The sequence below is a fragment of the Rhinichthys klamathensis genome, unplaced genomic scaffold (genome assembly GCF_029890125.1).
Source record: "Rhinichthys klamathensis goyatoka isolate OS25496 unplaced genomic scaffold, OSU_Roscu_1.1 h1tg000439l_1, whole genome shotgun sequence".
Lineage (NCBI taxonomy): Eukaryota > Metazoa > Chordata > Actinopteri > Cypriniformes > Leuciscidae > Rhinichthys > Rhinichthys klamathensis.
The window spans coordinates 251703-266762 of NW_026606935.1; the positions used below are offsets into that span (position 1 = coordinate 251703).

Here is a 15060-nt window from a genome sequence, read left to right on the forward strand (position 1 = left end):
CAATATAATAATAAACGCATGAATATCTCTGCTGTTTCTGTGACAGCATAGACTCCTAAAAGCTATAAAGAGTTTTAGGCAATCAGATTTGTTTTGTCCTTCTGCCAACGAATGATTTGAGGCGTTTGGCTCCGCTGATTTGGGGTTGTCTGACAGGTCTTTGGAGGGTGTGGTTTTGGAAAGAGGGCGTGTGCTTGAAGCGCTGAGGGCGGATCTAATTCAGTGTCATTATGGAGATTTTCATTTATTTTCTGAGATTCAGATCTTTTAAATCTATTCTGAATGCTATTCTGATGACCCTTCCGATGTTAAATGGAGTACGCCCAGATTATATTACAATTACACATGCATATTCACAGAACATACTGGTTACACTTGATTTTGATGAACCATTCTGTTGACTATGAGTAACTTTGCATCTACATGTCAACTAACTCTCATTAGAGTATTAGGAGACTATTAGTAGACTAGGGTTAGAGTTAGTAGAATAAGTTGACATGTACTGTAGTTGCAAAGTTACTTACATTTGAAACAATGTCTAAATGGGACCATCAAAATAAAGTGTCACCAACATACTGTTATTACCAGTTGAGAGTAAGTTTATCTGAAATGCTAGAGTCAGTTTTTAAGGCACGAAAGCATTCATATGCTTTAAAAGGACAGATTTCAGTGAAAGTAATAATAATAATAATAAAAATTAATAATGAAATATAATAATAATATTAATTATTATTTAAATGATCAATATTAAACAAATTGATAAATAAATATAATATTAATAATTATTATTATTATTTAAATTATAATAATTTAATCAATAAAGAAATATAATAATAATTTTAGGTAACACTTTATTTTAAGGTGCTTGTTATAAGCAGTAATTAACAGTTAATAAGACACTTATAAGACTTATTGAAGACTTAAAAAATTATATGATCAATAAGTTATGACAACATATGTTTTTACATTTCTTTAACATTAACTAACATTTTTATCCTTTTTTATGTTATGTAAGATTCAACTAATTTTTTAAGTCAGTTTAATTTAATTTATGTTGGAATAACTTACATATTCAAGTTGATTGTACTTAATTTAAGGCAGCTACTTTTTGTTACAGTGTAATAATTATTATTATTTAAATTATAAAAACAAATAACAAATATAATAATAATAATTTTATAATAATTATTTAAATAAATAAAAAATAAAATCTAAGAAATACACTGTAAAAAAATGATATGATCAATGAGTTATGACAACATATGTTTTAAAATTCTTTAATATTAAAATAAGTTAAGAATTTTTTTTCTTTTTATGTTATGCAATTAAAGTCAGTTTAATTTAATTTATGTTGAAATAACTTTTTTTCAGCTACTTTTTGTTACAGTGCAATTATTATTATTTAAAATATAAAAACAAATCAATAAAAAATATAAGTTTTTATTATTATTATTATTTCAATTTTAAAAATTAAACAAATCAATAAAGAAATATAATGATATTGTTACTATTATTATTATTATTATTATTATTATATTTCTTTATTGATTTGTTACATTTTTTTTATATGCTGTTGATGAAGAAGAAATAGTGATTATATTTGGCTTTGGTGAAGAGGGCTCAAACCCGCTAGTCTGTGTCTGTAACAGTAACCGCAGAGACTCCTTCTGGTCTCCGTGGCTCCGCCGGGCCGGTCGACTGACACAAGTGTGTGTTAGTGACGAGACTGCATGTTAATGGCGCATTAGAGAGGAGTGTGTGTGTGTGAATGCAGGGCTTGTAGTGATGGAGGGTGGCTGTCTACAGGCTATAATTATCTGCTCTTGTGTGTTCTGCCAGTCTTTTGTGTGGCGCTGGTTCATGCGCTGAAATGAAGAGATCATGTGATAGTCACTCCTCAACCGGTTCCCTACAGGCAACTGGTTTCACGGAGCGTCGCCACTCGCTTCTCACAAAGAACTTTTACATGAATTAAATGTGCTCTGTATTTCAGGACTATAAAACACAAATCAGGCCCAGAAATATTTCGGAAAGAGAGTCAGGCTTTTTTGTTTTGTCTTTTGACTGCCAATGAGCCGTCGCTCCAGTGGGATTATATAGGAACACGAAACGGGTCATTCCTGTTATGCAGTGACTTTCCATAGCCTTATATTGAATAAAATATTAAAGACACAGTTTGTAAAGATGGAGAATATCATAATATCACAGGTTAAGGGAGTTTTCATGAGAAGAATTGAATTGAGGCCATTTCATACTTTACAATAAGGTTTAATTGCGTTTAGTTAACATGAATACTTCTACAGCATTTGTTAATCTTAGTTAATATTCATTTCAACATTAACTAATACATTATTAACATCACAAGTTGTATTAGTTAATGCACTGAGAACTAACATGAACAAACAATGAACAGCTGGATTTATATTAACTAGCATTAACAAAGATCAATAAATACTGTAACAAATGTATTGCTCATTGTTAGTTTATTCATGTTGACTAAGAAATATTTCATGTTTTCTTTTCTAGCATCAAACATTTTTTTGATATTGTTTTAATCCATAATAATTTTTAAAATATTTCTGTGCCCTCAATATTATTTTCCATCCAAATCCTTTTAACTAACAAAAGCCACTTCCTTAATGCCATCATCCTCCAGGAAGTGACATCATTTTGGAGGGAAAACGTCAGCGCAAACATTAGTGAGTATTATTAATGGATGTGATGTATTCTTTTGGGTTGGTAGGATTGGATCCATAAATTTTTTTTAAAAGACTTTAAGCTCTAACTTGATCTCTTTATTTCCATCCTGTTATTTTGTTTGCGTTATGTAAACAATCAAGTCATATATAATTATTAAGCTGAAGTGTCTCACCATGCAGATCATACTTCTGAAGTCTGATGTATATTTTGTGGAATACATTAATGAATAACAACTCAAGCATTCTTGTGTAAGTTGCTGCATAACAGGAATGACCTGAACTTGAAACAAGACCAATAAACTGTTCTGACGTAATGAAAGAAGTTTATTCCAATGCAAAGTAAACACACTTCTCTGGTTAGATGGTTTAGTGTTATCAGTGAGCCTCTGTAACGCACGGCTGGAACGGCTCAAGACAGGAACTGATGATTCACACCAGGTTTTGGGGATTATTAAACTCATTTAGGTGTGATTTGTAAAATAGTTATGCAGTCTGTCAAGTATCCCGTTTTGGCTGGGAAAGTCCCGTATTTTAACTCGTATTGAGCTTTAAATATTGGCATATTTTGTATATGATCCGATACAGTAGTGAAATGTATATCAATATTTGCATTTGATTTAACAGTTTATTGTCATACATATCAAATATCTAAAAGGTGTGCATCATACCCGAGACCTGGGTGAACAATGTACAGTAGGTTTTATGACTGTAAGTTAATGTCTTCGAACGCTATTGAAGTTACAAAACGTTTATACCAGTGTCGCATGTAACTTTAGAGACGGTCCCTAAATACGCGAATATCGAACGTCCAACGTCAAACCAACTTCATGCCAGTCGTATACTACCCTTCTTTCCCGCCGTCCTCCCGTATTAGGATTTTCCCGTAAATCTCCTGTATTTTAACCTGCGTTATTGAAAAATAATAATACCCCGGGCGGAGGAAAAAAAATAAAAAAAACATTCCCAATCTGAGCTCTGTCACTAGCCTCGCGATAACTACAGGTACTATAGGTGGCAGTTGTCGCGAGGTTAGTGTGAGGTCAGATGATGAGTGACAACGCGGGGGAAACAAAAAACAAACAAAAACAGAGTCGGATGATGGACGCTATGACAGAGCAAGGCACTCCTGCCAAAAAACCAAAACCCTCATGTACTAAATACCGCGATCAATGGGATAGCGAATTTACTTTTCTGAAGAGGGGGACAGTCACGCGGTTTGTAACTACGACTTTAGCGTCTCACACGGGGAAGGAATGATGTATGTCAGCACGAGAAAGGGTGTTTAGCATGGTACGATTGTTACAGAGAATAGGATGACGTTAGACAACAGAACTGTTTGCTCTACTCTCATGTAAAATTAACCACTCTGGCCCAGCCCACAAATAGGCCTACACTCCTTCCAAAACAGTTCATACAAAGTCTGCAACAAATTTGTTCAATAACTCACTAAAAGAGTAAAGAAAAGGTATGTGAAATGAAAAGAAAAACTGTAAAAGAAAAACTGTAAAAGAAAAGCAATATGAAATTAAAATAATGTGTGGAATGAAAATAAAATGTAAATGTAAAGACAAGCAATGTGAAATGAACAGAAAATATGCAAATAAGCCTTTAAATAATGCTCTTAATATCAATATACCCTATACCAGGGGTAGGCAAGTTCGGTCCTAGAGAGCCGCTGTCCTGCAGAATTTAGTTCCAACTCTAATCAAACACACCTGAACAAGCTAATCAATGTCTTCAGGATTACTAAAGCTATAGGCAGGAGAGGTTTTTTTCAGTGTTGGAGCTAAACTCTGCAGGACAGCGGCTCTCTAGGACCGAACTTGCCTACCCCTGCCCTATACCATACATATATATATATATGTATATGTGTGTGTGTGTTTTCATTTAGGCTATAACACCTGTCTTAAAATGTAAGGGATACTGGAGCTTGGTTGGGGTGGTGGGACTGCTCGCGGTGGGCGCCGGAAAATTTCCCTTATTTTCAAATCCAAAACTTGACAGGTATGGTTATGTGTGAAAGAATAATGTATTGTAACAGCCTATGTCAATGCTGCCCTTATTGTACATCATTTGATATTATTTAAAGGGGTGGTTCAGGATTTTGGACATTGGACATCGGATAAATAGTGTTATTTATCAGTGGAGACAGCTTTAAAAAAATGTCATCCAGTCGTTCCAGTTGCATAGTTCGCCGGTGCTAGGCTAGCGCGAGTCAACGGTATCTGCTAGCCTGCCATTAAAAACAGTTTTACCCACTCCACAGTACACCAAAAGCAAATCAATTATAACGCCAGACTATCGATGTAAATGTCTGTTGAGAGAATAATGTTAGAAATCAAACTACCCTTTCATCGCATTGCAATAGTTATACTTTGTTCCCTGTATTTATTAGCACAGTCTACAGCAGCGGCGGAGTGATATGTAGTTACCTAGGCAACCTAGAGAGAGGTAGAGAGAGAGAGAGAGGTAGAGAGAGGTAGTGAGAGAGAGGGGTAGAGAGAGGTAGTGAGAGAGAGGGGTAGAGAGAGGTAGTGAGAGAGAGGGGTAGAGAGAGGTAGAGAGAGAGAGAGGTAGTGAGAGGTAGTGAGAGAGAGGGGTAGAGAGAGGTAGTGAGAGAGAGGGGTAGAGAGAGGTAGAGAGAGAGAGAGGTAGTGAGAGGTAGTGAGAGAGAGGGGTAGAGAGAGGTAGTGAGAGAGAGAGGTAGAGAGAGGTAGAGAGAGAGAGAGGTAGTGAGAGGTAGTGAGAGAGAGGGGTAGAGAGAGGTAGTGAGAGAGAGGGGTAGAGAGAGGTAGTGAGAGAGAGGGGTAGAGAGAGGTAGAGAGAGAGAGAGGTAGTGAGAGGTAGAGAGAGAGAGGGGTAGAGAGAGGTAGTGAGAGAGAGGGGTAGAGAGAGGTAGTGAGAGAGAGGGGTAGAGAGAGGTAGAGAGAGAGAGAGGTAGTGAGAGGTAGAGAGAGAGAGGGGTAGAGAGAGGTAGTGAGAGAGAGGGGTAGAGAGAGGTAGTGAGAGGGGTAGAGAGAGGTAGTGAGAGAGAGGGGTAGAGAGAGGTAGTGAGAGAGAGGGGTAGAGAGAGGTAGTGAGAGAGAGGGGTAGAGAGAGGTAGAGAGAGAGAGAGGTAGTGAGAGGTAGTGAGAGAGAGGGGTAGAGAGAGGTAGTGAGAGAGAGGGGTAGAGAGAGGTAGAGAGAGAGAGAGGTAGTGAGAGGTAGTGAGAGAGAGGGGTAGAGAGAGGTAGTGAGAGAGAGGGGTAGAGAGAGGTAGAGAGAGAGAGAGAGGTAGAGAGAGGTAGTGAGAGAGAGGGGTAGAGAGAGGTAGTGAGAGAGAGGGGTAGAGAGAGGTAGTGAGAGAGAGGGGTAGAGAGAGGTAGAGAGAGAGAGAGGTAGTGAGAGGTAGTGAGAGAGAGGGGTAGAGAGAGGTAGTGAGAGAGAGGGGTAGAGAGAGAGAGAGAGGTAGTGAGAGAGAGGGGTAGAGAGAGGTAGTGAGAGAGAGGGGTAGTGAGAGGTAGTGAGAGAGAGGGGTAGAGAGAGGTAGTGAGAGAGAGGGGTAGAGAGAGGTAGTGAGAGAGAGGGGTAGTGAGAGGTAGTGAGAGAGAGGGGTAGAGAGAGGTAGTGAGAGAGAGAGGTAGTGAGAGAGAGAGGTAGTGAGAGGTAGTGAGAGAGAGGGGTAGAGAGAGGTAGTGAGAGAGAGGGGTAGAGAGAGGTAGTGAGAGAGAGGGGTAGAGAGAGGTAGAGAGAGAGAGGGGTAGAGAGAGGTAGTGAGAGAGAGGGGTAGAGAGAGGTAGTGAGAGAGAGGGGTAGAGAGAGGTAGTGAGAGAGAGGGGTAGAGAGAGGTAGTGAGAGAGAGGGGTAGAGCGAGGTAGTGAGAGAGAGGGGTAGAGAGAGGTAGTGAGAGAGAGAGGTAGTGAGAGAGAGAGGTAGTGAGAGAGAGAGAGAGAGAGAGAGAGAGAGAGAGAGAGAGAGAGAGAGAGAGAGAGAGAGAGAGGTAGTGAGAGAGAGAGGTAGAGAGAGGTAGTGAGAGAGAGAGAGAGAGAGAGAGAGGTCGTGAGAGAGAGAGGTAGTGAGAGAGAGAGGTAGTGAGAGAGAGAGGTAGTGAGAGGTAGTGAGAGAGAGAGGTAGTGAGAGAGAGAGGTAGTGAGAGAGAGAGAGAGAGAGAGAGAGAGAGAGAGGTAGTGAGAGAGAGAGGTAGAGAGAGGTAGTGAGAGAGAGAGAGAGAGAGAGAGAGAGAGAGAGAGAGAGAGAGAGAGAGAGAGAGAGAGAGAGAGGTCGTGAGAGAGAGAGGTAGTGAGAGAGAGAGGTAGTGAGAGAGAGAGAGAGAGAGAGAGAGAGAGAGAGAGGTAGTGAGAGAGAGAGGTAGTGAGAGAGAGAGAGAGAGAGAGAGGTCGTGAGAGAGAGAGGTAGTGAGAGAGAGAGGTAGTGAGAGAGAGAGAGAGAGAGAGAGAGAGGTCGTGAGAGAGAGAGATAGAGAGAGGTAGTACAGGTAGTCCCGACTGTAGTGCGCTTCGGTTCTGTGTTTACTCTTCGGCGCAGCGCTACTAACCGGAGTAAAGTAAAATCCCGCCGCTGCTGAGAAACTAGTTCCTGTAAATGTATTGCGATCATTGAGATGCAAGAGTAGTTTGATTTTTAACATTATTCTCTCAACAGACATTCACATCGATAGTCTGGCGTTATAATTGATTTGCTTTTGGTGTACTGTGGAGTGGGTAAAACTGTTTTTAATGGCAGGCTAGCAGATACCGTTGACTCGCACTAGCCTAGCACCGGCGAACTATGCAACTGGAACGACTGGATGACATTTTTTGAAAGCTGTCTCCACTGATAAATAACACTAAGACTAACTTGGAAATGAGGCCCGATGTCCAAAATCCTGAACCACCCCTTTAATTTACTGTCATATTCTCTTCAATTATAGATGTATGGATCCAATAGGCTATGCAAAGTCTTGAGGAAAATCATATGAAGTACTTTTTTACAGCGTTGGTTTCAGAAGTATTTTTTCCATTCCTATCCTTTCTCCCATTGGGATAAAAAAAAAAAAAACGTATTTGTTAAAGCATTATAAGCCATGAACCAAACCAACACCAAACCAACACCAAACCAGCTACAAGGTGAATCATAACATTGCAAACTTTGATTCGAAGCAAAAAAGTATTAGTGATAGAAAGAACTACAACCCCATGAAGCATTGCTTGAACATAATCAAATAAAAAAAGATGGAGAAATACATATACATGCAAACATTTCAGGATTTTGATTGACATTCACAGTGCTTCATGGGAGTGGGCGGAGCTAAAGAGCTCTTTTGGAGCGTGTTGCTTATTTCGACTCTCTGGTGGAAGAGCATCGTGGGTAATGTAGTTTTTCACCAGGAATTCCACTTAAGCACGATTATTTAAAAAATAAGATGAAATAATGTGGGCTGATGCTTCAACAGAAGCAAAACCATGTAGCTCACAGTAGGGCTGTCTATAGGTTTATAAGTTATCGTTCAATATCAATTTCCCTATGGAGAAACTGGATGGAGTTTATACTTCCATAACTCGACTGTTGTCCTCTATTGCTGTCTTTTAAAGCACAGGAGATGTACAAGAGGTTTTTTTCTCTTCTGAAATCTCTAAAGTCTCCATTTGCTCTTTGTTGAATCTCATGGCTGTCTACGAGAAAATAAAGAGATCTTTACCCTGAAAGCGAGACTTTAGAGCGATTTCTGTCGGAGCAGCAATCTGAAGTCTATCAATATTTCATAGGTTCATTTTTTAGATTGTTGCATTCTTAGTTAGTATTCAAAGACCATCTGTTTATCTCCTAATGAAAGAGTGCATGATTGAATGATATGACTTGAGTTGTTGAGAGTTATGTAACCGGCTTTATTAAACAGACTGTCTTAATTCTGCCATTTAAAAAGATTAGCATGGAATTCAGACAAAAGGAAATAGTATTTAGACTGCTTTCATACTCATCCATCCATAAGCTTTATACATATTTTGCTGCTGTAATCTCGTGTGTTGCTGAGTGAAACGGTGATAAAACGCAGGCTGAACGTTTAGTTTATCCATCAGGAATCGATTGGATCATGAAAAATTGATGTTTATACCAGAATGGAGTGGAATTTATTTGAGCACAATAAGAGCAAGAAGGTGCATTAAATATAGTTTCATGTTGGCTTTAAAATCTGTTTAATTATCTCTAAAATCCCATTTTATTGTCTTAATTCCACAGATTATATAGAACTATAGTGAAAATTTTGTAATGTTGTTTTATATCCCACAATAATGCACATTTTACAACATGATTATGATCTTTTAGTCCACACGTTTTCACTGCTTTTGCTGATTCTGCAAAGCAAAACTGGAAGAAAAAAGAACTGCAATTAAAGATGAAGTGAAACATGTGAAGTATGCATGTTGGGACGGTTCTTTAACGAACATGTCAGTGATTTACAGTGGCGGTTATTTGACTGGGACAGAACAGCAGCATTCCAGAAACCTGTTTTTGTCCCAGGACATTCAACAACAGCATGAGATTTTTGTTTGTTTGAAGTATTGGACCCCCTTCATATGTCAAAACATCCTTTGCAGCAGCCATAAATATAAAACTAATTCATAAATGAAATTAAATACATTTACAGATTAATATTGAACATTTTAATTGACATTATCTAAATAGACAACAGACAAAATAAGATCATCAACTTTATTTTAATTGCCTATATTTATGAACATTTACTTTTAATTGAAATCATGTTTACACACTCACTATTTCAATATTCTTACACTGAATAAAATACAGTGATACTTATATTGTATAATACAGTATATGCCAATAATAAGTTTCACAATATGCATTGCTTCAAAGTAGCTTTACAGAAAACCATGATAATAATATTTATAATATCTTGTTGCCTTATAGTTGCATTGTATAACTTGTATATATCCAATATATTCCTTGTAACAAATAAAAATAGAGGCAAATGAGACAATCGTTGTCATACGAATGTGCATAACATGCTGTAGATCCGGTCATTTGTTCTAGGGAGAATTGGATGAGAAATGTAGAATAATCATGCTATTTCTGAATTTCTGAAAAAAAATTAAAATACAGTTTATGCTTTGTAGTATTTAAGTTTATTTTAACGCTTTAATGTCTGCATTTATTTGCTCAAATTCAGTAATAACAGTAAAATTGTGAAATATTATTACAATTTCAAACAACAGTTTTCTATTGTTATATATTTTAAACTGTATTTTATTCCTGTGATGCAAAGCTGAATTTTCAGCATCATTACTCCAGTCTTCAGTGTGGAAGCTTGTTTCTGCCACTTAATGAAAAAAAATGTAAAAGAATATTGCGACTCTTTTTTTTCCTCCTCAGAATTGCGAGATATAAACTAAACTTGCAATTGTGAGTTATAAAGTCCAAATCTGAGGGGAAAAAAGTTGGCTCACAATTCTGACTTTTTTATTGTTGTTGTTTGGTTTTGTTTTTAATAAAAGCTCGCAATTCTGAGGGGAAAAAAAATCAGAATTGTGAGATCAAAAGTCACATTTTTTTTATTCAGTGGGAGTAAAAAGCTTCCAGTCTTCAGTGTCACGTGATCCTTCAGAAATCATTCTAAAATGCTGATTTTCCACTAAAAAAACATTTCTGATTATTATTATCAATGTTGAAAAGTTGTGCAACTTTATATTTATTTGGAACCAGTGATGCATTTTTTTCAGGATTATTTAATGGATAGAAAGTTTAGAAGAAATACATTATTAATGTTTTGTTAAACATTATTAATTATTGGCAAGTTTTGTTCACAATATAATACTAGCATACAATTAACTGCACACTGTTTTCCAACCATATGTACAGTAATAGACATCCAGTTATAATATTAGCTGGATCAGATAATGATTTCAGAAAGAAAAACAATTGCAGCAGATATTATTTCTGGTTTATTAATCACTAGAATTGGAAAGTCAAGTCAAGCACATTGCATCATGGGATACAGTAGTGTGTAGTATGCACTGTTGTACACTAAATATTTATTGGGCTAAATAAAATAGCCCATACTGTGCAGAGTAGCCTATACATACTATATACTGCAGAGATAGTAAAACGAGTTAGTATGCTGTTCTGAAGCCATGGCCCTGTCCCAAATGGCACACTCCGGACTTGTGGACCTCCTCAGAGTCCACACTTCGGTGACGTCATGTAGTGCAGACCTACAGGGCCCTTAGCGCGAGTCCGCAAGGGCGCATTGAGAGGTATTTTTGGGACAGACTCGATCGTCACGCCGGAAACCGGAAGACGGTCTGATTGTTGTTATGGACAGGAGCTGCAGGTTCGGGGAAATATGCGGCCTATTGTTGTGCTGTTTACATATGACTCAGTAAAGCCCTGACATTCTGTTCTATTCGTGTTATTCAGCTCGCTATTATTAGCCTATGTTTCTGGTCGATGATCATAATGTTTGTATAAACTTGTCATAAAAACCGTAATGTAATTACACTTAAATATTTTCTTCTCAGCCATGTTAACAATTGTCCGTGAGCGAAATCTCCTCCCATCCGTCGTCTGATTGGCCTTTCGCAAGGATTCCTGGGTAGTTAAAGTGCGTGGAGCCTGCATCTATGCTTCAAGGGTACAAAGGGGGCGCTGCTGAGCACACTTCAGAGCGTTAAAATGCTAAATGGGACGGCCTATGAACTCGTAGACTCGGCGAGAGACCGAAAGTCCGCATGAAGTGCGCCATTTGGGACAGGGCCCATGTCTAACAGCTCCTGAAACTCCAGAAGAGACCGTTTCTGTTTTACTCTCCAATTAACTTAATTTAGGAGAAACAATTGCGATATGAAAAAGATGTGTGATGTTTTTTCTTATGGGTATACTGTGTAAAACCGACTGACCGCTAGCGTTCCCTTTCCAGAAATCAAGGTTGAATCCGAAGTTAAATTTCAATGGAGAAATCAGCGTGCCAGTTTGAATGATAATATGTAACCTGACATACATAGAGGTTTATATGAAGACAGATTGTTTGAGTTAGCAGTGGCCTTGTGATCCGCTCATAGTCACGTTTGTGTTCGGACCGTCTGTCTCAGTCGATGTCGACGTCACCGTGACGGATGATGGGTCGTGACAGGGAAAACCAGCAGCAGAAGCTTCTTGTGTGTTGCTGATCTACTCCTGACAGCATTAATCATTACAGGATAGACCGCAAACAAACACTGAATTAAACCCTGAGGAGGAGAACTGACAGAGTCTGAAACCATGCAGATGATTTCAAACCGTTATGGCAATGTTTGAGTTACATCAGCTTAAAAATGATTTACATATGTGCATTTGCAGATGCTTTTATCTGGCTTTTATGTTACTTGTTGCTGCCTTCTTGGGCAAGACACTCTTGTAAAAGAGTTTTTTTTTTTTTAAATTGTCGATACATCAAAGTATATTTTGCTCAGCAAGAACAAAACTGACAGTGAAGATCGTCTGTGAGCGCTGCGGAGAGATTTGTTTTCACAGCCGCTGAGATATGGAAAGGTAAAATGATCCGTGCGGATGCACTTATATGGTTATCTATTAGCACACGCTTCATTCAGCATGTCGCTGTTGCTCTCTCCTCGTCTTTCATCGATCATCAGCTTTCTGAACCCTGTTACTGTAGCTGAGACCCTTCTGTGTGTGTGTATTGTCCTGTGGTGGTTGTTGTCGGGGCTGAACTGAAATAGCTGTGCCTCTCACGTCCCGCTAATGTAATTAAGAGCGTTTGCATTGACTGATAACAGAAGAATGTGTTTTAGCCCTGCACCTATTTTGGGACCTCCATGCTTCCCGGTCCTCGGGTGTCCTTGTCTTAGACCCAGGAGAACTTGTCTTTCAGTGATGAAGCTCATGTAAATCTACATATACACACACTACCATAAGTTTGAGGTCAGGATGATTTTTTTTGATATAGTGAAATATTATTACAAATTTTATATAACTGTTTTCTAAAATGTAATTTATTTCTGTGATGCAAAGCTGAATTTTCATCATCGTTACATCATTACAGTCTTCAGTGTCACATGATCCTTCAGAAATCATTCTAATATGCTGATTTACTCTTGAAATACATTTAATTACATTTTTTCGAATCTTTGATACAGTATCATGATTATTTGAGAAGACAGGCCATTTTTTATTCAAGTCCTAAAGGAAAAAAAAGATGATTTATCATGTCAGGTTTGACGGTCCAGTTCTCTGAGACGGCAGTAATTTAGACCCAGTCCTTACTATTTTAACTTCAATTTTGGTTGCATGTTGTACGTCAGATTCCTCTAATGATTTTTCTATGGCCTTTTTGCCTTGTGTTTAGATAGATGTTGATGATGGAGGAAGAGATGTCAAGAAATGGTTGCAAGTCAGATTTAAACCTGCACCCCCATATGACCACCATAGCTCAACCATTTCCCATGCTCTCTATGCTATGCCTATTCGAAAAGGCCAATTAAGATATGTGTATCATAGCTGATTAAACCAACTAGTGTTTTGCACTAGTCATAGTATCCAGTTAAAAGTGGTTGAAGTTGAAAAACATGTTGAATCTTTTCACAGTATTCCAATTAGTTTTACAAATATTAGAACATATTTTTTCTCTTTATGTTGTGATGCAATGTTTATGTAACAGACGAAGGAGTGCAGTATCAGCCCCAGTAATGATGCCATGCCAGTATTCGTGAAGTATATGTCATAATGATGGATAATCACCTCAGAGCAGTTTGGCACTTGTGTGGGTGGACAAAGTCAGTACTGCAAATGTGGAAAAAAGCACTGAAGTTTAAAACTTTAACATAATAGTCCTCCGAAACGCTTTCCCCGAGAACAGTGCTGTCTGGTCCGAAACTGCTGTGAATCCCTGTCGGGAGGGACTTTGACCGAAGAGCAGCACATTAATACTTGATCTGAAAGGTAAATAACAGAGCATGTCATCATCGCATCTGATAGCAGGTTCTGTCTTTTCACATCTCTTATCTTTCTCACCTTTCACTTTTCTGGGCTGGTGTTGTATTTGTAAAGGGGATTTAGCCTAATCTAAAGCAACAAATCAGGAAGTCGTTCATTTCAATAAGACTTCCCAGCATCTTGAGAGACAGCGACAGTTGAACTTTAATCAATGATTAAATCAGTTTAATAAATGCATATTTAAACTTGATTTAAATGTATATCAAGGTTGTGCGCCATTCAAACATGTGTGACTTCGGTGTTGTCTGGGACTCCAATATTGTTAAAAAAAAAGCATAATCTTTTGTTTCCTGCAAAGTCATATTGGTTTGGAAAGACACGAGGGTGAGCAAATGATGACTGAGTTTTCAGCTGAACAGTTATTTAAGTATCTTATAGCTTCACCAGTAAGACTGTTGCTCAACCAGCTTCAGTAGAAAGCAGTGTTAATTTTGTCAGCAAATTTTGATTTAGTTTTAGTCTTAGTCTTTTGACTAAAATGCCATTTAGTTTTAGTCATATTTTAGTCATCTGAATTGTTTTAGTTTTAGTCTAGTTTTAGTCGACGAAATACAATAACATTTTAGTCGACTAAATCTACAGTAGATTTAGTCGACTAAAATATAATGGGTTTAGTTCAATTGTAATGCGTTAATTTAGAATTTCTCTAAAATTTCCAAACCCATATACTCCCGGAGAAAACATCTATTAACCTATTAATATGAATGATTTTTAAGTTTGAACATGCAATACAGATACAGATTTAACTGCTGTTACTTAAAAAATATCTTAAAATGAAATAAAACCACTTTTCCTAAAGTACAACACAGTCTTCTTTACAATGAATGATATATTCATTCCTTGTTCTACTTACACATCATTCTTTATTCTTTCAAGCAGACATATTTATTTGTATGAATTAAATATAATTAATCCTTATTAAAGCTATTATAAAACAGTGAATGCTTTTCTCTTTTTCTTTTGTTGCTTGATCAAAATTAAGGACACGGACCGCATTAGGTTTATTGCCACTGTCACTTTAAGACGTCGGATCATGTCCAATGACATGCGGATACAATTGCACTGATGCACATCCGACACACTCACAGTTTAAGACATAACCAGCATAGTTTACATGAATACTCTCCAAAAAGGACATTTAGACATACTGTTGTGTATTTCTCCATTCAGACACGAAAGAGAGCTCAATTCAGTAGCCTACTCGCGCGCTGTAGGTGTATTGTGCATGACTGCACGCTTCGGGTTAGGTGTGTGCGCACAGAAAACCGCACCGAATAGAGCTCTTTTTTGCATCGTCACTGTAGGCGTTTGGTTAAATGATTATGCAGTTTGTTTATTATGGGCCACCGTAGTGGGTTGTCTCAACCAGTCAGAATGC

General features: G+C 37.7%; 1 protein-coding gene across 2 annotated transcripts in view; it reads left to right on the forward strand.

Annotated features, from left to right (window-relative positions):
* Positions 1–15060, forward strand: part of grb14 (growth factor receptor-bound protein 14) — a 114529-nt gene that overhangs the window by 1136 nt on the left and 98333 nt on the right. The window lies entirely within an intron of this gene.